General features: G+C 56.5%; 1 long non-coding RNA gene across 1 annotated transcript; it reads right to left on the bottom strand.

Moving 5' to 3' along the window:
• Window positions 1–16,802: 16,802 nt before the first annotated feature.
• Window positions 16,803–20,695, bottom strand: LOC122202684. The gene is made up of 3 exons (XR_006194794.1): window positions 20,433–20,695; window positions 19,242–19,422; window positions 16,803–17,150 (listed from the first exon to the last, which is right to left on the bottom strand). It is a non-coding gene; the product is annotated as an uncharacterized LOC122202684 (long non-coding RNA).
• Window positions 20,696–23,345: the final 2,650 nt, after the last annotated feature.

The following is a 23,345-nucleotide window of genomic DNA, read 5'->3' as shown; positions in this document are numbered from 1 at the left end:
GAACACAGCCCACAGAGCCGCTGCTGCGCAAAGTACCCCGGGGGTGATGCACGTCTGATCAGGCGTGATGAGAGCAGGCAAGCCAGCCCGGTCACCTGGCGCCCCCGTGCCCACTCGGGGCCCGGCTCACAGCAAGTGATGGCTGAGAAGAGGCGGGGTCTTCAGGATCGCCTGCGGTCGGGTGACGTCTCCCACAGGTTCTACAGGCCCCTCCAGAGCAGAGTCCCAACAGCAAACAGCAGCTGACTCCCAGCCCATTAACTGTCCGAAGAAAAAGAAACTTGGGGTCACGCCTTCTCCCCATAAGCGCTGAGCCTCACAGCTCGTGGCCACGCCCACCCCAGCATCTCGCCTGCAACACGGGGCTTCTGTTAACAGGAAATGCTCCTGGAAATGACAGGCTCCGGCCAGACCCTTGCTCTGACTCACGCCAGCCTTGTATCTTGCACACACGCCCCCCCACCCTTCCTGCACGGGGACCGCAGGACCCCCGCCTCCCCCAGAGCTGTTCTGAGGGCACAGAGATGCTGGGTATAAACCCAGTGACCATGCAGAGCCCGGCAGGGAGACAGTGTGTGTGCCCCATGAACAGTAGCCACTGCCACCTTGATGGCAATGTTGTGACATGCTGTTGGCATTGGGGACTTGAACATGTCTGATTGGCAGGACCGGAAGCAGAGAGGGCAGCCTCGGGCCAGGGGCCACCTCCGCGGGGGCCGCAGCTTGGGCTCCCACGTGAACCTCCTGCCCTGGGAGCTGGCTGCAGGGTGGAGTGTGCAGCCCCAGGGGCAACACGCAGCTCGTGAGCACGAAGTCACCCAAGTGCCCGAGCGGCACCAGTCCCCGGAGTGAGGACACGGGGGTCTGGGCAGGATCAGTCACATCGGCAGACAAACTGCCAAGACCAGAGGGTCTCATCAAGCTTCAGTGAGGAATAAATAACACTTTGAATGTAAACGATACAAGATTTCAGAAAACATTATTAGTAGCTTTGTCTTGGCTGGCTTTGATTTAAACTTCCCTTTGATTTTCATAAGATTCCCCTTCCCTAAACAATAAGCGATAACCGGATAGTATCATTTACATGCAAATTAATGTGAAAACAATATCTATGACTTTTCATTTCTTGCTGTTTAAACTTTCTTAAAGTAAATTGAGACTGATGACCCAAGTTATTTCATTTGATTTCTTGGAAAAAGAAATCAGGCTTAAAAAAGAAAAGGAAAGGGGAATTATTTTCTACCGAGTGGCAACATTGAGATGTGACTTTCTAAACGCAAAGATAAATATAAAAGACAGTTAATTAATGTATAAGCAGACGTAATTACAACAAACGTGGTCACTAAAGCATATTGGAACAGTCCACGCGAGAGTTGGGCTATGCTGGATAATACTGCGTGTCCAATCAGAACGCGGGTGGAATTGATTAAATATGCCCTTGAAATTGACTATTGATCATTTTTAATTTTTGGATGTAGCCCAGTTTATTTTCCTGAGAACTTGGACTAAATTTTGTAACTTAAGCAATTTCTAGCAAGCACTTTTAATTTTTGTATTGATGGTGCCTCATTCGGATGTCAGTGTGGGCTCCACGGTGCGGAATCGTCTGCAGTAAGAGAAAGCCAGTGTTTGTGCAGCGATCGGTGTGTTTGTGAGGGGCGTGCGATTCTGTATCTTCTCTTAGCCTATAGACCAGATAAGCCACCTTTCTGAGTGTCCCCAGAACTTGGAGAATAATGGAGAGCTCAGTCCCCAAGAGACAGAACCTATTAAGCATTCTCACCCACTTTCCTGCGATTGTGAGTGTCCCTCCACTTCCCAGTCTGCGTTCACGGTCAGTTTTCCTCTCGGGAAGCCTTCTTTCCTTTGACTGGGGCGTCTTGCTGCTGGCACTGTGACAAGGTCTGGGTTGTGGGATCTGAAAGGCACTGAGCAGCGAGCTCTCCCCGGCACCCCCCCCCCCCAACCACCCCCAGAAAAAACAGCCAAGGGATTTTGGTTCGGGTCCAGTGGTAGAGGCTTTCGAGAATACATTGTGAGTCACGACTCAGGTAGGTTTGACAGTCCATTTGGAGGCAGCTTTCCCAGCATGACTGAAGCACAGGCAGGCTATTTAAAGGGCTTATCAATAAAAATCTTACGTCCACACAGCATTTTCCCACATACGATGTTTAGCCTCTCAATTTCCTAAACGTGTCCGTCTGTCGCTCGTACCTGCCACTTAGAAGGAGAACGGATTTGGTTCACACTCAGAAAGTCTCCGCTGCAGGAAGCCTGGGTTCCAGGAGCCAAGAGATGACCATCTGGGCATTTAGCCAAGGCCACCTCTACCTTGCGGGCCAGGCTCGTGTTAGCACAGTCTCCCGCGACACAGGAGGGTGGAAGGCCCCGTGACGCTGGACGCACCGGCCACGCACACACCTGTCAGTGGTCACAGCGGTCCAAGGACAGGGGCTGTGGCCAGGACTCCAGGCTCAGAACTCGCTCAGTCCTGGTGGACACGTTTTCAAAGTGCTGTGAGTCTGTTTTCGCATGTGAAACGCAGCAGGGCTTTAACCGTGAGACACAGGTGACGAGATCAGTGGTTTGCAAACGTTTTACGTGGAAGAACCAGTCACGGAACCCCAGCGGGCCAGGTGAGCGGAGGTGGAGGGCGGTTCGAGAAGGTCGGGGTCCGTGCAGGTGGCAGGGGGGTGGGAGATGGGTCTCTGGGGCTTCTCCGCGGTCGTGGAAGGGCCCACAGAACCCGACTTGACAAAACCAACAGATTTCCCGGCTCAAGAAATGATGGTCTGACACAAGCAATGATGCCTCCTTTATCTCATCCTTGACTGAGCGAAACTGAACGTTTGTCTCTCCCTTTCTGAGAAACTTATTATCTAGAATGTGAAAAATATTCTCCTGGTATAAATGGATGAGGCAGAGGAAATGCTAATAATTATTTTCAAGCTTCAAATATCTGTGGTTGTTGTGGGTACGTATATATTTTTAAATTATTTATTGCTGCGTAAGAAACCATCTTAAAACTTTGGGATTTGGAACAACCGCCGCATTTTCACACGGTTTTGTGAGTCAAGGACACGGATGGGCTGGGCTTGTCTGGGTGTTTTTCTCTGCCCCAAGGGATCTGAACTGGGGCTCCAGTGGTGTCCTTTGGTACGTCTCTGCCTGTGTCTGTCTCTCCCTCCCCGTGTGGAGTCTCATCATTAGATCAGAACCTCTTGTGCAGCTCGGTCGTTCCAGATGCCGTGTTTCCTGCACGGTAACTGACTCCACGTCCCATTGCTTGCAAGCAGGTGGCCAGGCCCCCCCAGATTCCGGGCACTGGGGGCGGGCAGCTGACCCCACTCCTAGGTGGGGGCAGGGCAAAGCCACAACACAGAGGAGCGTATTTGATGGGAGACTTTGCTGCAAGCAGATGTGGGAAATAAAGTCTACCACATTAGGAATTCCAAACATAAACCCTCACAGGAGAAGCTCAGGTCACTGAAAGGGAGAACCCCCAACACAGAGATGTGGGAACTTGGTCAGAAGCGGTGGGGAGCATTCGCTGGGTGTCAGGGGAGACCCATCCTCGAGGAAGCCATCCGGCCCGCCCTCCTGGGTGAACACAGAGCTGGGGAGGCCGGGGCACGTCCAGGACCACCCGCCTGCAGAGAACCTTCTGAACACCTGGGGGGGGGGGGGTGGCTCAGGGCCACAGAACTCAGCCCTATCCGGAGAGGCCCACGGGCAACGGGCCACCACACGGGCCACACTGAGCGAGCAAGGGCCTGGGACCGTGAGCTCCGCACACCTGCAGACACTCAGGACCCGCTCAGAGCGCAGTTTCTGCTCCCCACCGTCGGAATCTGAGCGTCGGTGGCCGCATAAGGGAAGACACAGCAGAGTGACTTTAGGAGCCACGGCTGGAGGTGATAAAGGCAGAGGGTGCATGGTTTGTGCCGAGCAGACTCCCTTCCCAGGGCCGATTACTGGGACCGGACGTGACAACAGTCAGAGGGAGACAAGCAGCCCGGGGACCCCGCTGAAATGTGTTCTTGTCACAAGTGAGAAAGACGAGTCAACCTGAATCTTTTTTCCCAAGTGAAAACCGGAGGGGTTTTACTCCCTTTGAAGGAAGATTGGCGAAGGTTTCCCTCACTTGAGCTAAAGTGGGCGGGGCTGCAGGTTCCCTCTGACACTTTTTCCAAATGGGTCCGCTGGGGTCTCTGGCCTGAACACCCTGCACCAGCAGGGGCTTTGCAGGCCTGCTCGGCAGCGAGGGGGTGTGAGGCCTGGTCCCCCAGGAGGCCGTGATGGGCTTGTTTGCACAACCCCGGGACTGGCAGGGACCTGAATCCCACCACTCTGGGGTGAACCTCAGAGCCATTGCCAAACACGGGATAACTTAGAGAAGGCTTGCCTGGGGACAGCAGGTGCCCCTGCACTATTCTGGAAGGTGAGAGAGCCCGGAGGGCTCCCAGGGCCCCCAATCTTCCTTGCTACTGGATCAGGTCACAGCTGGTAAGTTTGGGGACACAAAAGGTGAATTAAAACGTGCAAACCTGATTTGCCATTTATGTTCACTCCCCGTTCCCGTGGGAGAAGCGCCTCCACCTGTAAAGACCCTCGGAGCAGGCTGGAGAATCATGTGAGAACGCTTCAGGTATAAGAGCTGAAAGTTAGCACATTAATCAGCCTAAAAAGCAGCAAAATGGCCATCACCACACAAGGCAAAACCCTACTGTGGTTGTTAATATTTACAATAAACAGATCTGAAACCTTCCAGACACCAAGATGTAGAAGAGGAAGACCCCCGTGCTGCATCTGTGACAGGAGCGACAGGTACCCCGTGCAGAGCATGTCTCCCTGGGTGAGGTGGCCAAGATCCATGGTCCCTGTTCTGCCCAACTCCGGGCCTGTGCTCCGCCCCTCGGGTCTGTGCTCCACCCCACCCCCGCCCCCCCACCCCCCACCCCCCACCCCCGGTCTGTGCTCCATCCCCTGGGTCTGTGCTCCGCGCCCCGGGCCTTTGCTCCGCCCCCCGGGGGGTCTGTGCTCTGCCCCCAGGCGAGCCTATGTTCTACCCCAGGCCTGTGCTTGGCCCCCAGGGTCTGTGCTCCGCCCCCAGGCCTGTGCTCCACCCACCGGGTCTGTGCTCCGCCCCCAGGCCCGTGCTCCACCCCCTGGGTCTGTGCTCCGCCCCCAGGCCTGTGCTCCACCCCCCGGGCCTGTGCTCCGCCCCCGGGCCTGTGCTCCGCCCCCGGGTCTGTGCTCCGCCCCCAGGCCTGTGCTCCACCCCCTGGGTCTGTGCTCCGCCCCCAGGCCTGTGCTCCACCCCCAGGTCTGTGCTCCGCCCCCCGGGTCTGTGCTCCACCCCCTGGGTCTGTGCTCCGCCCCCAGGCCTGTGCTCCACCCCCTGGGTCTGTGCTCCGCCCCCCGGGTCTGTGCTCCACCCCCCGGGCCTGTGCTCCGCCCCCGGGCCTGTGCTCCGCCCCCGGGTCTGTGCTCCGCCCCCAGGCCTGTGCTCCACCCCCTGGGTCTGTGCTCCGCCCCCAGGCCTGTGCTCCACCCCCAGGTCTGTGCTCCGCCCCCCGGGTCTGTGCTCCGCCCCCAGGCGGTCCTATGTTCTATCCCCAGGGTGCTCCATCCCCTGGGTCTGTGCTCTACCCCCGGGCCTGTGCTCCACCCCCCGGTTCTGTGCTCCGCCCCTCGGGTCTGTGCTCCGCTCCCAGGTCTGTGCTCAAACCACCGGGTCTGTGCTCTGCCCCCAGGCGGTCCTATGTTCTATCCCCAGGGTGCTCCATCCCCTGGGTCTGTGCTCTACCCCCGGGCCTGTGCTCTACCCCCAGGCCTGTGCTCCGCCCCCCGGTTCTGTGCTCCGCCCCTCGGGTCTGTGCTCCACTCCCAGGTCTGTGCTCAACCCACCAGGTCTGTGCTCCGCCCCCGGGCCTGTGCTCCGCCCCCCGGGTCTGTGCTCCGCCCCCGCATTCACGTCCTTTAGAGCCGGCCCTGGCCTGGTCTTCCGACAAGCCTTGTCCAGCTTGCTACTGACAACTCTCCCACTCTCCAAAGTGACCCAGAAGAGGCCGTTTGGGGCGTGTTTGTTTTATTTCCAAGCGATGAGGGAGGTTGCAGGTGTCTGGGGAGGTGGAGCCGGCAGGGCTGCCTGGACGAGGGGAGAGATCTGCCCCGTTGGGACTCCAGGCCCCACAGTGGAAAAGGCGCAGACTCTGAGCGAACGCAGACGCCCTCCATTTTCCAGTGGATCCATCCATCTTTTCCGATGCCGGTTTTCTTTGTTTCCCGCCGTTCCCTGTTTTCAAATGTATACTCGAATGTGGGTTTCCCCTGATGGCTATCACGTCCCTATTTTCAACCTGTTGTAAGGATTCCTGTTCAGCTGGATGACACGAAGGTGGGGATTTCCTCACCCATACAAGGTCCCTCTCCTTCTGGAGTCCACACGGTTTCTGGACGGCGGTGGGCGGGAGCGGGCACAGCTGGTGGCCCTGGACTGTCCTCGTGGAAACTAGTTTGTTAAAAACCAGGTCAGGGAGCCTGCCAGCCCCCGGCTGGTGGGTGCCTCCCTCATGTCTCCCTGAACGCACAATTTCAGCAAACCTCTGTCTTGGTTCCCTGGAGCCTCCAGAGCAAACTTCCACAAACTGGGCGGCCTAAACCCACGGATCGTATGCCTCGCGGCTCTGGAGGCCACAGTCAGCCATCCGGTGGGCAGGGCTGGTTCCTTCTGGAGGCTCTGAAATCCGTCCCTGCCTGTCTCCCAGCTTCTGGGGGTGCCGGCCGGCCTCGGCGCTCCCAGGCTTAGAGACTGGTCACTGCCGTGTCTGGCCTGTCGGTTGGCACATGGCCTTGTCCCCTTGCATGTGTCTGTGTGTGTCACTTCTTCACGTGGGGACACCAGTCGTAGTGCAGTCAAGGCCCACCCTTGTCCAACATGACCTCACCCTCACGAATGATGTCTGCATAGACCCGATCTCCAAGTAAGGCCACTTCCTGTGGTTCTAGATGAATCCGGGGGAGGGGCACTAATCATCTCAGAATGACAGCCAGAGTCACGTTTCGGTAAGTTCTAAGTCTTATTCCCACAGCAAGGAACATGGACGGGCAGAGGGCAGGCACCCACATCTTCTAGATAGTGTCCCCCGGAGGGGCACGGTCAGCTCACCAGGCCTGTGGTCCTTTGGCCTGGGTGGGGCTGGACATCTCCACACTCAACAGATCCCTCAGCAAATTCTTATCTTTGTGGAAATCTGAGAAGCACCTCAGGGATCCATTATTTGGCCAAAATGTAGGAACATCCAAGTCATGGGATAGTTGAGTGGACGAAGTCCTATGGGCATCTGAGTAAATAAAGACCTGCAAAGGGAGAGACGACGGAGCCTTCTCAGCCGAGGACACACCTGGCCCACTAGGGACCAGTTCGTTTATGTTATTTTTGCCATCTGATATTTAGGGTTGAGAGTGGCTGGAGAAAGGTCATGCAAAGCCTGGGGGCCCTGTGGCAGCTCCTGTCCTTCCAGGTCCTTCCAGGTCTGTCCTTCCAGCTCCTGTCCTTCCAGGCTCGAGGGCGCTACAGAGTAGGGACTGGAGGTGGGGGGACGACAGCCACAGACCCAAGACCTTACAGGGACCACTGGACGATCCCCAGGTGGGCCTTCCAGCCACAGGAAGGAAGGGGCCTGATGACAGACAAGGATGGCCATGACCCAGAAATGACAGGAGCAGCCGGGGTCATGGCAGGGGGCCCGGGAGAGAGCACAGCCGGGGAATCACCCCACGGCCTTCGTGGAGGGTGGGTACAGAGCAACATGCAGACGCTGAGACCTCTCCACACCCACGGCTTCCTATACGGCCCGGACGTCGAGAGGTTTCCAGGGTTGAGTGTCAAGTGCTTTTCCTCAGTGTCAGGAGGATGTCTAAATGCACCACCTGTCCCTGAGTCTTATGGACTGTGAGCTGGGGACCCTTCTCATTGGCTGCGCGGGCCCCCTTCGTGGAGGCAGAACCGGAGCCCCAGATCCTTCCCTCGTGTAGCAAAGGCTGGACAAGGTGGGCTCTGGGGACAGGCTGCCTGCGTTCAACCGGCTCTCGGCCACCGAGCACGTCATTGCTCTCCACGTGCCGCGGTGTCCTCGTTCCTGTAGCGTGGTGATGACGACGGCCCAGACCTTGTGCAGCTTTGTGAGAATTACGTAAATTAAAAGGGAAGTCCTGAGACCAGGCGCCATACTGTATGCTTCGAGAAACATTAGCTGCTTCTGCTACTGCACGTCCCCAACACGAGCACTGGCCCGGTCCTGGTGCTGAGAGGGTTACATCTGACCTCTAACAGAATGGGGCTCTCCCTCTACCCCGTGGGGTGACGTAGCAGCCTGCGGCTCCCACATGGGACCACCCCTCATCCAAAGACAAGGGCGAGCACTGATGGCCAAATGGGAGCACTCCTTTCTGAAAGAACGGGAAACATCCCTCAGCCTTTATGTTTTCTGAAGACACGATATTCTCTCTAACTTTTCACCCAACGAGCCACATCAGGAAGGAATAAAGTGGCCACACGCCCGCGCCCCCACACCAGTCACAGCACGAGCCACTGAGCCACCCGGCGCGCTTCCCCACCCGGCCTCAAATGTCGGGAGACCGCTCAACGCAGAGCAGCGGGCCTCGCAGCCACCCACCAGGAATGGAAATCAATCGTGGTCTGTAATTTCTTTGTCTTGGTTCGTATCTCTGGACCCATGAATATGTAAACAATCCCCGGGAGGGTATGGACACACGGACCCCGCTGGAGCACGTGTACCCCGGGACGCCTGGGTCACCCACCAGCTGAGCGGACACCCAAGGGGTAAAACTGAGCTTCTCTGAATGAGCTTTGGCTGCGTCCACGGAAGACCTTGACACTGGAGAAGCAATGATGTCGTTGTTAGGCAGTTTCCTCAAGTGGTGCGCTCCAATAATCCTACAAGAAAAGACCTTTCTGGGTATAAAACAACTCCAGATGGGGTGGTGAGCATTGGTGTGTGTGCACCTGTGTGTCGAGAGGCGGCAGGCCGAAGGGGGTCTCTCCAGGAAAACACCTCAGGGAAGTTGAAATGAAGCCCAGAACTGGTAATGAGAGAACCAACTCGTGCTTCTGGGAAAAAAAAAAAAAAAAAAAAAAAATATATATATATATATATATATATATATATACACTTTCCTTTCCTGAGACAAAAATTTTTCTTTGTGGTCTTTCCTTATGATTTCTGACTCTGTCTTGTGAGCAAATACAGGATGTACTTAGGGGTTATTTATTATAAATGAAGTCAGCAAAACGCTCTGGAGAAACAAGAAATATGACCGCCAGGAAGGGCCCAAAAACGGAGTTTTCAGCAAATGCACCTGTGGCTGCAGTTTCATACGCTTCCTCTCCTCCTTCCTCTTCCTCAACTGCTACCAGAACTGACAAGAAGGTAATTAGATTCTGCTTTTTCAAGAGCAAAGGAGTCGTCAACTTGAGTATTTAAGACTCTGCAGTTCTAATGCCTCTTCTGAGCACAGCACCTGCGGTGGGTGGGTAGTGGGGCCCTCCGCTGCCATGCGTCACCCGGACAGAGGCAGGGGGCGGTTGGGACACCCCACAGGGGGAGTCTGTGTCCCCCGCAGCCGCGGTGGCCCCCGGTGGCCCGCACACCCGCGCCTGGGCCTGCCCGGCGGCGCGTGGAGGCCCGGGGGCCTCGTGCCGCTGCAAACACGGCCCGATGGAGGCTCCGGTTCATGCCCCTCGTGGAGTCCTGCCCTCACTCACTACCCCCTCACGGGGGTCCTGGACGCTGACGTGAGGCTTGGCGGGAGCGAGAGTTGTGCGTCCCTTTTGGTGTAGTTCATGCTTAAGGTACATTCATCCTCTCTTTTTTTTAGTTTGTTGGATGCCAGTTTTTCCCTGAAAAATACTAATGCTCCTCTCTCTCACGTTACCGGGTGGGACCTGTGTCCCCCGGGTCAGGCCCCCGCACCCAACAGAAATGGGGTTGGGATCCACTGGGGCAAACAGAAGGGCCATCCGATCCGGTGCTTGCGGCCAGACCCCCGTCCTGCCCGCGCCAGGCAGCCAGGCCGCGCATCGTGCAGCTAACGGGGGTCTCCCCTCCCCCAGCCCCGGGGCCCCTCGCAGACCTCTGCCAACAGCGTCTGGGGGCGTTGCTTCTTGGTGCGAGGAGCCTTGTTGTGGATCCAGCACAGTGGGGGGGCTCACTTAGGGTTCATGCGGGCATTCATTCATTCATGGGTGCATTCATTCGTTCATGCATGCATTCATTCATTCGTGCGTGCATTCATTCGTTCATAATGCATTCATTTGTTCATAATGCATTCATTCGTTCATGGGTGCATTCATTCATTCGTGAGTGCCTTCATTCATTCATGGGTGTATTCATTCATTCATGCATGCATTCATTCGTTCATGCATGCATTCTTTCATTCATGTGTGCGTTCATTTGTTCATGTATGTATTCATGCATTCATGCATGCATGCATTCATTCATGCGTGCATTCATTCGTTCCTGTGTGCATTAATTCCTTCATGTGTGCATTCATTCTGGTGGTTTTGATGGTTAATGCGGGGAAAGTTTGTACTGCTAAATCCCATCCTTTACAGAGACCCCCTGAGGAGATAGGAAAAGGCAGCAGAAAGTGTGTGGGGGGGGGTGGGCAGGGAGGGTCTGGAAGGTGGGAGTTTCCGACCTCAGTCTTCCAGTCACCAACACTCTCCTTTAGAAATAGGACTTCGGCTTTACCACATGGACGTATTTTGAATTCTGGAACATTTTAAATATAAATATTTGAAAACATTTACAAGTAGAGACAGAGTTCTTTAAACCAGTTAAGCAATTCTGCGCAGGAACAGAGCAACATGTGAACAGCTTCCTTTTGTGTTCAGAGGTCCCCACCACTGGGAGCCAGGGTCCTTGCAGACCTGCTTTCTGGTCCTTCCCTAAAACCTTACATGTCAGTACTGTGTGTCCAATCATGTCTGCTCAGCACGAGCCCATCTTGTCTACGTGCAAAGTGTCGCTGTGTATACTCCTGAGCCCCATGGCCTTGTGTGGCACACACGGTCTGAATATGTCCTCCAGCCGGCTGCCTGTGGCTGCACGTGCCAGGGGCAACGTGTGCACGTGCCCAGGTGTCCTCTCTCCAAGTCTGTTCACGCGTCTGTCTCACGCGGAAATGAGCAGGTACCATTTGGATGCTGCCTGTCTGCCTGCGGGTTTGTGAGGTGCTGACGAATACAACAGCTTCTCGTCCCAGTTTAAAACAATCTGGTGAAGGAAGGTCTCATCAGCTTGCAGCTCCCACACCTGAGGGCTGCTCTCAGAGCCGACGGGGAGCCACCGGCAGGGAGTGACCAGGGCCGGCTCCCCAGCTCCTGCCCTGATCTCTGGAGGGACAGCTCTCCAGCCTGGGTCTCAGTGGATTCACCCTCTGCAGGAGGCTGCAGTCTGAGGGTGAAATGTTATGAAATCCTATTCAGGACATATTGATGGGGTTTGGGGGTTTTTTTGGTTTGTTTTTCTCAATTAAGAATCAACCGGAAAGGGGCGCCTGGGTGGCTCAGTCAGTTAAACGTCCAACTCTTGGTTTTGGCTCAGGTCACCCTCTCACGGTTCATGAGTTTGAGCCCCACGTCGGGCTCTGCGCTGACAGTCCAGAGCAAGCTTGGGATTCTCTCTCTCTGCCCCTCCCCCCACCTCTCAAAATAAAGGAATAAACTGTTTTAAAAACTCAACTGAAAATTATGTTAACGTGTGAAGAATTAACCTGTTTTCTGTGGTCTTCAGTGTCGCATCTAGGAAAATTGCCAATACTTCCATCCTCCGTAGTTGCCTTATTCCAAAGCCCAGAAACTTCAGACGAGGAAACCAGGTCACAGGCCTCTGTTTCTCATCCACAAGCCGGTCGCCACCACCAACAGCCCAGCTTGGAGAAGCCGGGGCCGTTTGCCCACTGCATTCTAACTCTCTGCTCTCCGGCTACATCAAATACGTGGCTCTGTTGGCAAACAGAGCACAAAACAGCCAGATTCTGCAGGTATAACTGAAGGAAAATGAAGCCAGGACGCTGGAAGCTCTCCAGCGTTTTGCCAACCGTCCGCCATTTTGAAGGACACTCAGTCTACACTCGGGAGCCACGCAGGCCACACCCCAATCCCGTGTCCTAGGAGACCCATCCTCCTCTCCCGTTTCATCGCCTCCAACCTGCTGGGATCTCAGATTGCCTTTTCCTATCATTAATCGTGTGCTTGCCTGTTTATTGTCAGCTGGACGCTCCGTGCAGGAAAGACCCAACACCACCTCCCCCCTTCACGTCCCCAGCCCGGAGCATGGAAGAGGCAGTGTGTGTATAAATGTATAATGATGCATTGCATATACATTCAGTCTTCATTCAAGAATATGTGTGTGCCGTGTGTATACATCTATGCGTTCATTCACTCAGGAATATTAACACAATTCACTTCTTCACGTGTGTCTACACGTACTTGAATGCGTAAGTGAATTGCATAGAGCCTTGGTCATCTTTGCTAAATGATAACGGCTTTCCATGTCAGCTATTGATACACATTTTGCAATTTAGATAATACATTTAGTGTCAAAGATAGCTGGGTTGCAGAAAAATTCAGGGTAAGCCAGCAGCCTAGATGTTGCTCGGACACGGAGCCACGGTGCTCACGGGGCTGGTGTTCAGGGGCCGTGGCCCCACAGCTCCCTCCGGGGAAGCCGCCCTCAGAGCTCCACTGAGCCCTCCGCAGATCCTCGGAGGCAAACCCTCTTCAGATTAAATATTAAAGAAAGTGAAGGAGGAGGAGGAGGGAAGACCTGGGGCATGAATCTTCCCGAAAGGCCACTTGCCTTTCAAGCAATGGGCAGCCCGAGTTTGGATGGTCTTGTGGATTTGTCTCAGCCATTGCTGGATGTGGATGAAATCCCAGCCAGCCTCCTCTGTGATGTGGGGACGCTGCGGGTGACCCCCCAGCTCTGCCCAAGCTTCCCCAGTGGGATCAGGCTCTGCCCACAGGCTCACGGGAGCAGCCGGCACTGCTCACCCTCGGGCTGGCCAGGCCGGGGTTACAAGGGCCCTGGCTTGCGGGGTACTCACAGGCTGTTAGCACAGGCGCCCGCTCGTCAGGAGCTCCCAGGACTCCTACAAAGTACCTGTCGTTCTTCTCCCCCTTTTTGCAGATGAAGAAACTGAGGCACAGTGCGGTCCATTTGCCGAGGATTCGGGAGCTGGAGTAGGGATTTGAGCTCGGAACATGCACATGTGACCACTGCCGGTGGAAGGCGCGGGCACAGCGCTGGAACCACCAAAACGCTGCAGGGAAACGTCAGCTCTCAGCTTTCAAAACACCTGAAATCACTCTCAGAGACACAGAGGAGACTGGCTTGCCGGGAATTCTGAGTCTGAGTGTCCCCCTTCTCCTAAGGCTCTGAACACCTGCAGGGCAAGGAAAGACCGCCTTCCTTCCACCTCCCTGATGCCCCCAAGAGCAAAAGTGATACGGTTCTCAGTGGCCCAAATCCCGGGTACTTGCCTTCTCGTACTTTCTATTGCAGAGCCTCCTGGGTCTAAGTGCTCCCACGTGTGGCCGTGCTTGTCTGCGCCCCCGGGGCCGTGCCCTTGAGTCAAGCCCTCCTTGCCCTTTGCGTTGCCCCTGGCACCCCAGTTGTCTCCCCATGCTCAGACTCGTGCGGACAGGGCAGGAGCGAGTCAGGCACTCAACGCAGCCGCCTCAGGGCCCCAGCATGACTATTCTGGCCCCCGACCGAAGCTGAGGGCCTTTCTTTCCATTTCTACCGTCCCCAGTGCAGAATGCTGTCCGAAACCCACAGGGATGAGGGGTCACCAGGGGCAGAACGGCCACAGGGAGGGTCCTGGCTGGCTGCGCCCCAGCCGGATGCCGTAGACCGCCCCCAGGCCGGCCCCCACCTCCAACAAGAGCCACGACCCCAGTGAGAGCAGGTGCAGCAGACATGGAGCAAGTTCATGTTTTGGACCCCAAACGCCTTAAAGGGGGGCACAAATTGGTTTGCCAGCAAAGGGGAGCAGAGTGTTTAACTGAGCCCAGTTTAAGCCTAGAATACCCCAGGGGACGTGGGAGTCATCAGGGTGGGATGGCACCAGTCACTCGCGGATAGCGGGTAGCACTGAGCTCCGGGCTGATCCGGCCGAGGGCTGCGGGCACACGCCCAGGCTGGAGCCAGCGCTCCGGCAGGACTGGAGCCACAGAAACCCCGACAGGCAGAGAGAAGCCGCCTCGCCGAGCGGGGACGGACGGCAGGGGGCTCAGCCCGGGCAGCTGCTTGCGATCACCTGGGAGGGGCCGTCTGCATGTGTGAGGAGCGTGGGAGAACTGGGGACAGGGGCACGGTGAGGGGTCCCCAGTGCCCTCCTGCGGCCCTGACCGGAGGGGAAGGTGTCAGGCTATCCACATGGGTCCTGTTACATTCTGAGCACGGTGAGCGCAGCACGGAGGCAGGCGGTCCAGGGCACCCGGGCATCGTTAGGGAGAGCCTGTCCGGGTGCGTGAGGCCCAGGTGACATTCACCACCGAGCAGGCTGGGCGTGGGGGAGGCTGCCGCTCGGGGTGTGCTGGTGTCTCGGGTCAACCCCCCTTGGTGGTGACTTCATGGGTTCCGCGCTGTCCCTGAGCGCGGTGCCCAGAGTGGCACCGCTGTGTGAGCCGGCCGGGGCACAGCACCGGACAGGCCCTCCCTTCTGTCCTGTGGCCCAGGACAGGGCAGCGTCGGCGGGCCAGTCCGTGCTGTCCCCACAGGCCGCCGCCCCCTCGGAGCATCCCTGGAGGCCTCTGTCTCCTCCCGAGATGCGTACAGAAGAGTCAGAGGGGGCAGCTACCTTCCTCCAGGAGCTTGGATCTGCACAAATCCCCTTCGCATCTGCTTAAAGGGTTTCTGTTTCCCTGAACCCACAACTGCCAGAGTGAAGCCTGGACCGGAGGCCGCCCTGGCTGACGTGGCTCCTGTCAAAGTCCACAAATCTCTGACCTGCCGGCCAGTGGGCGTGTCACCGGTGGTCCGTGTGGGCAGGTGGGAGAACGCCCAGGCTTCACCGTGGGCCCGGCACTGCTCTCCACAGAGGGCAGAATCAGGCTCTGGTGACCTCTGATCGGGCTCAGGTGACCTAGGGCTCCCTGGAGGGCAGGGCGTGCAGAGTCCTTTTCTGGAAAGTTGACGGAGTGATCTGTGTGTTGAAGGTATTGAGGAGAGATCTTCTCACTGAATCACCCCTGGCATCTGGGGAGTCGTCTGGGAGGATGGCGAGGGCTCCACAAGACCCAGGAGATCCAAGTGGAGACTGACACGCGCATCTCCAGCCTGCAGTTGATCAAGAACCGTACTGAGCTTATTATGATTTTTAAATAGTGTGTATGATGGTGAAGAACTCAGACACTCCAGAGAGATCAAAATCGTCCCGGATCCCTTTCCCAGGGGCACGACGGCCGCCTAACTTGATGGAGTTCCCTAGAGAGAGCCCACGCGTATACAAGGTCATGTGTGTGTGTGTGCATGACACTGCTCCGTCTTAAATACACGAGACTATGTTGCATAAGTTGTAGTGACCTTGCCTTTTCCAGCGGTGTACGTGGGGGACCATTCTGCTTGTCCACGTGGAGAGCAGCCTGTCACCTCCCAGATGCACAGGGTTCCGCCGTGTGGAGGTCCTGATGTAATGGAGGGCACCTGTGACCTTCGAGGGGCTGGAGAATTCTACTTTGCTGGAATGTTGCTTATGCTTGCAGATCGTCTGGCCACCTGGTACTTCCGAGGGGACGTTAGAAATCTCAGAGCCCCCAAAACCAAGAGTGGGGTCAAGGCCAGCTCGGGAGTGGATTTCCTGAAAGTGAAGGCAGAGGATCCAGGGCCGGGGTGCTGGGAGACAGGGTCCCCCAGCGGCACCTGAGCAGAGCGCGGGGCACGGAGCCCCAGTGTTTACCATGCGATGGAGTGTGGACCACGTGGGCTCAGAGTGGGGCCCTGGACCCAATGCCTTGGTGCTCATCTGCTTTTCAACCGCTTCTCCTGCAGGAAGCCCTCCCTGACTGCCCCCTTCTGGGGGGAGGTAAAGTACCTATCTGCTGGGCCACTGTTGGATCTAGTCTATTTTTCAGTAGCAGTCACTACCCAGAATTGCAGCCAATATTTTAAGGGCTCTTGTGTATTGTCCTTTGGCTTGGTTTTGTCTTGTTTTAAAAGCTCAAGGGGCACGTTGGTGGCTCAGTCTGCTGAGCGTCCGCCTCTTGGTTTTGGCCCAGGTTATGACGTCATGGTCCATGAGATCGAGCCCCACGTTGGGCTCTGGGCTGAGCACGGAGCCTGATGGGGATTCTCTTTCTCTCCCCTCTCCCTCCCCCCAGCTCGCTCTCTGTCTCTAAAATAATAATTTTTAAAAAACCTAAGCAATTTTCTTTCAAGAAAGTAAGATTTGTTTATTATGGGAAATGCAGAAAACACAGAGCTTGGGAAATGTATAGCTGTCTACACACAAATCAGTGTCACACACAGGGAAGGACGGGCACCTGGGGGTCCAGGAAACCTGCCGTGAGCCCCATCACTATGGTGACCATGGACCCTCAGTGAGTGACATCACTCCCTCACGACACGGGCGCAGTATCATTTTGGGGAGCCACCACACAGAGTATCTTGCACTCGGAAGGCGCCCGTGATGGTGAGCACGCGCGTGGGCACATTAGTTTCTGCCCAGCAGATTAAGAGCCTCACAGATGAGTGACGGTCACATGTGATGGTTATTTGATGTGTCAACTTGACTGGGCCACGGGGTTCCTCACGGCCAAACTGTTCTGGCTGGGTCCGTGAGGCTGTTTCTGGATGAGGTTAGCATTTGACTCCGCAGGCCAAAAAGACGAAGTGAAGCAGATTGCCCTCCCCAGTGTGGGCGGGCCTCGTCCAAGCAATTGAGGCTTGAGTAGAACAAAGACAGAATAAGAGGAACCCTTCCGGGATAGCTCTTCTCCTGCCCTCAGGCTCAGGCTGGAACTCACACCGTCGGCTCTTTCTGGAGAACCTGGGACACACGTCACACCTTCTGTGCCAACACGACATTGGGCTCAGGGTTTCTGAATCACTGACTGACTAGCAAGACAGCAGAAGTAAGAACAAAGACTTGGATGTGACTTTCTGGGCATGGCCCAGACGGAGGAGGGGCGTCTAGAACGAAAGCGTTAGCACAGGAGACAGAGAGGCGGGAGGTGCCGGAGGAGCAGGGCCTTGGGCGTGGGCGGGGCGGGCAGCTGGAGGGGAGAAGTAGAGGGCGGGGGGCAGCAAGGGGTTGTGCACAGCATTTCTGTGCTTCAGCGAGATGCTGACATTTTCACTTAAGACTTGAAACACTGATTGATCTCTAGACCTGGGGGTGCCGAAGGTTCCGCGACGTCGAGCCTGCACTTAATGCTGCCAAACTGTGCATTTTAAAATGGTTAAAAACAGTCAATTCCACGTTCCCGCATTTTGCCGTAACGCACAAAAGGAAAGATGAAGTGAATGGATCCGAGGTTTGCGGGCCGTCACCGTTGGCACAGGGTCTGGGCGCACCGTGGGGCTGAGGGCGGTGGGGGGTCGCGTGCGGAGGCCTTCCTGTTCCTTCAGATTGTTTTCTTGTAAGAACAAACTCTTGAGCGAAGCGCCCCGGGCGTGCCCGGTGAAAGGGCGGGCCTACGCCGGCCGACTCCATCTTGTTCTGTGTTCTCCACCTTGAGTGACTATGTCCCCGACATGACCCCTTTTCCGGGAAATTCACAGAAACCTCAGACTGCGCCTCCTCCCCTTGAGTAACCTCCCGCTCACCCGTTCAAACTTTCTGATCAAAACACGCCCAGCGACCTGCGTAACAGGACTCCGACCCTTCCCCAGCCAATCGGCTGAGGCCACAGCCATTACCTCACCAACTGCCCCTAGACCCCTATAAAACCTTTGTGCTTTTGAAACTCTCTCTCTCCCTGGTATCTCACCGCTGCGTCGGTGCAGGTAGGGGATTGAGCTCGAGCTAGCTCGAATAAAGGTTCTTTTGCTTTTGCATCGGACTCGGCTCCCTAGTGGTCTTCGGGGATCACGAATTCTGGGCATAACACCCGGAGGCTCCACGCTGAATGCCAGGGAAGAAGACTGCTCGTCCAGGCCCAGCTCCCCGCAGAATCAAGCTTGCCCTTTCCTGGGGGGCAGGAGGTCGCAGTTGGGCCGGACTGACGGGGGTGGCGCCGGGGCCTGAGGCCCGCGCACGGGAGCCACCAGCCCGCCACAGAGCACGCGCCTGCCCTCCGCCTCTCGCCAGAGCCGAGGACACAGAAAAGCTCCGCCCACCTGTGGACAGCTGGGGGGGGGGGGGGGGGGAGACGCGGGCTGTGTGGTCTCCCGGACGGCTTTGCCGTGTCATCACAGAATCCAAGCGGCTCCGAGGATGTGGGAGAACACGGCACAACGGACAGAAATTCAAGGGGCCGTGTTCCCCCTGCGCCCAGGATGGCATGCGCGGAGGTGAAATGACACGGTGAGTCTGGACGGGTGAGCAATGAGGGGGTGAACTCGAAATGGGAAGCATCCTTGAGTCTGGGCCGTGCAACGTAAATAAGGAGCCGAGCGTGACCCTGAGTCACACTGCCCCGGGGCCCCTCCGCCGGAGAGGAGAGCACTCTATGCACGAACCTCACAGGGTTGCTGCCGATTTCCACCCCCTCCCCCACGTCAGCCTGCGGTCTCTGCGCCAGCCTCACCCCTGCACACAGGAGAGGAGGGGAGAGTCGCCACTGTCAAGGCCTGCGACCCCTCTCCACACGCAACCTCCCCGTCCCCCTGCCTTTCGGTGCTTGGCTGTGAGGGCTCTGGGGACTGAAACCACACCTGCAGATGCCACGCTGACCCCTGCCGTGGGCAGGGCCACTCGGGTCCACACCTCCTTCGGAGGCCTGGTCTCTTATTCTGCAGCATCTGGCCTCACATATGCAGGAACGCAGTGCAGACAGAGGGTGACTTTAAGGAACTTTGTAAGGATGACAGAAGGGCTCACGGGTCAGCTTCTTCATGGGAGCCCGAGCGAGGAAGGAACGGGAAGGTCAAGGGACCCCGAGACCCAGAGAAGGAAGGTGGGTCACAGGCGGAGTCGGAGGGACCAGAAGGGCCCGGTCAGGGGGCACGTCCTGAAGCAAGCGCGCTTCGTGAGGTCAGACGCACCCGAGACAAGAATGCTGGGGCCAAGACCTGGGAGTTCAGCTCTGGGTGAATCCTGGGGACCCAGGGAGGCCCCTCGGTGGAGGAAAAAGTCCCCTCCCGTCCAAGGTCGGTCTGCGGTGAGCGAGCCAGAGAACGTGAGTTCTGTGAGGTGCGTATGCCGACCCGGAGTGTTCAGTGGGAGCTAAATGGAAAGACACAAGGTACGGGATTCTTTACGATGCGAGAGCAGGGAGGTGGTGCCGGTCGAGGGAGGGGTTGAGGGTCCAGGGGACGGGGTGGGCACAGGAAGGAGGCGGGAGAGGACAGGTGGTGGGGGCCCCTGTGCAGACGGGTGGGTGACGCCGTGCAGGCCACGGGACCAGCAGCGCAGGGATCGACGCTGGGGTGGCTGATGTGTGTGTGACGTACGTTATGCGTGTGTGCAAATATACGCGTGTTCAGCGTGTGCGGGCGTACATATACATGTGTCACATCACACGTGTTCCGTAGGTGTGTGCTCAAATATACACTGTGAGACGTGTGTGATGTGTGCGTCGATACGTCCACGTGGGACACGTGTGTGCGTTGTAGGGGTTGTGCGATATGTGTGCATGTGCGTGGATGCAGTAAGGTGCAGTGTGTGCGTGTGGTATGAGTGTGACATTGATACGTACATGCACGTGGTACGTGTGCATCTACAGGTGTGTGCACGCGTGACATGCGTAGGCGTGGGTGTGGCACAAGCCCGTGTGTATGCGTGTGCACACGTGGATTGTGGCGTGTGTGTGTCTCCTACGTGCACATCCGACATGTGTGGTGTGTGCGATGTGTCGGGACACGGCAAAACCTTGCGCTGCAAGGAACGTGTCCCGCGATCATTCCGTGAGACGAGCAAACGTTTCTGCTAAATTGTAACTTGATAAGCGAGCCATGTCTTACAGTCGTGGCACCGAATGTCACATGAGCACACCTAAGCCAACGGGTCTTGAAATTCGCTTTGACGTCCGAGTGCTTTGGGTGACAAGCGTGTTTCCGTATGAATTATGCTCACAAACCAAGGTTTTACTGTAATTGAGATGTTTGTGAGTACGTGTGTGTGTGATGCGAAGGGGTGTGTGTGCCTGTGTGTGTATGTGTGTGTGTGTGTGTGCACGTGTGTGTGTGAGCCCCCCACACACATCAGGCCTCGGGCCAAGCACTTTGCACTCTTACCTCATGTGTCCCCATAACAATTCTATGAGGTGGTGTATTTATTTCTATTTTTACGATGTGAGAAGAGAGATTCGATAGGTCAAGGGATCTGACCATTTCCCACGTTAAGTGGTAAAATATCATCCAAATATCATGTCCTGCTCCTGCCCCTTGGCTAAGGGACGGAGGGGCTGCGGTTCCCAGGACGAGGGAGGCCAGGCAGAGTCGGAGGCCGGAGCCTAGAGCCTGCGGGCTGGGTCTGAGTCCAAAGGCAGGGCTCCCGAGGTCTGGTGGCTCCTGTGACAGCAGGGGGAGGCTGCAGAAAAGGGAGGGGGGTCACGGGGGGAGCGCATCATAAAGACGCGGGGTGCGATGCAAGAGGGGACCCCGGGGCAGGAAGGTACCAGGGTGACCCTTCACCCACGCCTGCCCTGGGACCAGCAGGCTCACAGGTGCCAGCACTGAGGGGCCGCAGGCCATCAGCCGGTGACCCGAGCCTGCCAAGCCCGCCCCTTTGCAGAGTGTCCGGCCCCTCCCGACCCCGAGGACCCCCTAGGGCCGGGGCCACTCCCCTGGTGTTCCCCAAACCAGCCTCAGAGAAACACCCGACAGGGCCCAAGACGCGGCGAGAGAGGCTGCGGGACGGGATCGGGGCCAGAGGGGGCTTGAGGGGCACAGAATCCCCGCTCACTTCCACCAGAGCCGCACAGGCCCGGCGGGAGGGGTGAGGGCTGCGGGAAGGGGAAGCCCCGGAGGTTCAGGCGCGGCTCGGAAACCGGCCGCGGACGCGAGGGTGCTGGTGCCAGGAGCTGCGAGGTCTGTCTGAAGAAACAATACCAAACAGGGCGCTAAAGTAAACGCGAAGGAGAAGAAATTACAACAGATTTTAAGTTTGCAAACGCCAGGATGCCACCGGCATCGTAAAATCCAGAAAAAAGCGTAACTCGTGTATTAATTAACCACCCCTCCCCCCCCCCACCATAACCTGCTTTTTTGGTGGCACCTTCTCAGTTTCTAGGGACATGATGGTCCTCTAGCACAGCTCAGGGAGACTTTGTTGTTATTATTGGTGCTCACGAAGCTTTCTTTCTTCTCATGCCAATGTCGGTAATGTCATGTTTTGGATTGTTGTCACATCTGGACAAACATCTACTGAGTTTGTTTAGAAGAGAGCGCTCAGATTTCTGGTTACTTGGCGTTCTCTCGCGTAGTGTCTGAAGACCCTGCAGGACGGTACCCTATGTTTTGTCCCGGTCACTGCTGTGCATTAAGAGCCACCTGCCGTCTCTGTGCACATCTGTGTGATGGGAAAAGTCACTGCACCTCGACGATGGGCTGCAAGGATAGCAGGTGCAGAGACGGGCATCCATCGGGAGCAAGGGCAGGAAGTAAGGGGACAGTGTGGGCAGGTGGGCAGGGGGAGGTGATGGGGCAGTGACGATGACCTACTGGCCTCCGGCTAATGAATCTAAGGCCGGTGAGGGCTGGCTGGCAGAGAAGGGCTGTCTGGGGCAGTGTTCAGACCCTCAGCATGATGAGTGACTCTGGCCCTGCCCCTCGCCAGCTCCTGGAAACTTCAAGTAGTAACTTGCTCCCTGGAAGAGGCTTTGAACCACATAGATATGGGGTAGCATGCAGAGTCCTGGTATGTCTCCAACCCAGGCTTCCCTAGCTGAGTCCCCTCCACGGCCTTCCAGCCCCCAGGGGAGCGGGGCCCAGTGGAAAGACACAGAACAGTATCTTCTGCAAACTTTACCAAATACGTGACCAGAAACACACGGCCGGGCCCCTCCCGGGCTTGGGGTGGAGCTGGGGTGCCGAGTTATCTGGAAAACGTCCCTGGTTTCCTATTCACCCGTTTCTTGGGTGGCTTCCTAGGGACAGAGTGTGGAGGCCGGGGCAGTGTGGACAGGTCCCAAACTGGCCCATCGCTGGGACAAGACGGCTTCCTGCCCGAGACCCGGAAGTATGGAGGGGTCTGTGTCATCTGAGAGCAGGTGCTTTCAACCTCGGGAAGCCAAAGTAAGGGCTAAAAATATAGTCAACATACTCACATTCCCCAACTAAATGGAAGGTGACCCAAGGTGACCCTTTGGACCCTGTCAATGAAGCATGACTTGAGACCTCCTAAGAGAGAAAAGAGAAAGATAGGCACAAGCAGATGGGCCCTCAGACCCAAACGTCACCAGGACAGGCTGGTGGCCCCCCACCGTCTCCGGAGGAGACAGCTGGTTCCTTGTACCTTGGACCCAACACCAGTGCCTGATGCTCAGAGTTACATCAAGGGACATAAAACGGAGTCTTTCCGGCAGAACTGCAGCGCCTGCCTTTTGCACACGTACAAGTGAAGTCAGTGCAACGGCCTTTGTCGAGTAAGCACGGCTCGTCTTGCAAACCTCTGTTCCCCACCAGTGCCGCCAGGCCCCAGCACCGTGGGAAGGGGTAGCATGGAGGGAGGACAGGATTTCTGGAGCCAGGAACCTCCACAGCATTAGGATGAAATTTGCTGGGTACTCAAGATGAAGTTTCGGGACGATCACCGCACTATCTCGCAGAGTGGAATCCACATCTGAGACACGAAGAGTGAATCAAAAGCCCCCTCTTTTTTTTTTTTTTTTTTTTCCCAAGTGAATGGAGGAGCTGTCCGGCACGTGGCCGGAGAGATCTAGACGAAATCCAACCTGGCGTTTCTCGTTCTGGAAACTGAGATTAAGGTAGGCAGAAAGAGCAGCTCTATTTTCAATTCAGCCTTTTTTTGTGCTCTCAGAAGAACTCCAGGCTTTTTCCTCCCCGGCCCTTCCCTTCGGATGCCTGATAATTAATAAGAAATGATTCTTTCTTCTGAGACTGGCAGGAGGCTTTGACATTTGGTGGGAAAAGTCTTATAACATTTATAACTTGGCTTTTCCAGAATGAGATTGACTCCCCATGCAT

This window comes from Panthera leo, chromosome D2 (assembly GCF_018350215.1).
Source record: "Panthera leo isolate Ple1 chromosome D2, P.leo_Ple1_pat1.1, whole genome shotgun sequence".
In the NCBI taxonomy this organism is placed as follows: domain Eukaryota; kingdom Metazoa; phylum Chordata; class Mammalia; order Carnivora; family Felidae; genus Panthera; species Panthera leo.
Note: the sequence above shows the minus strand (reverse complement) of the source record. Positions and strands in the feature narration are given on the sequence as shown.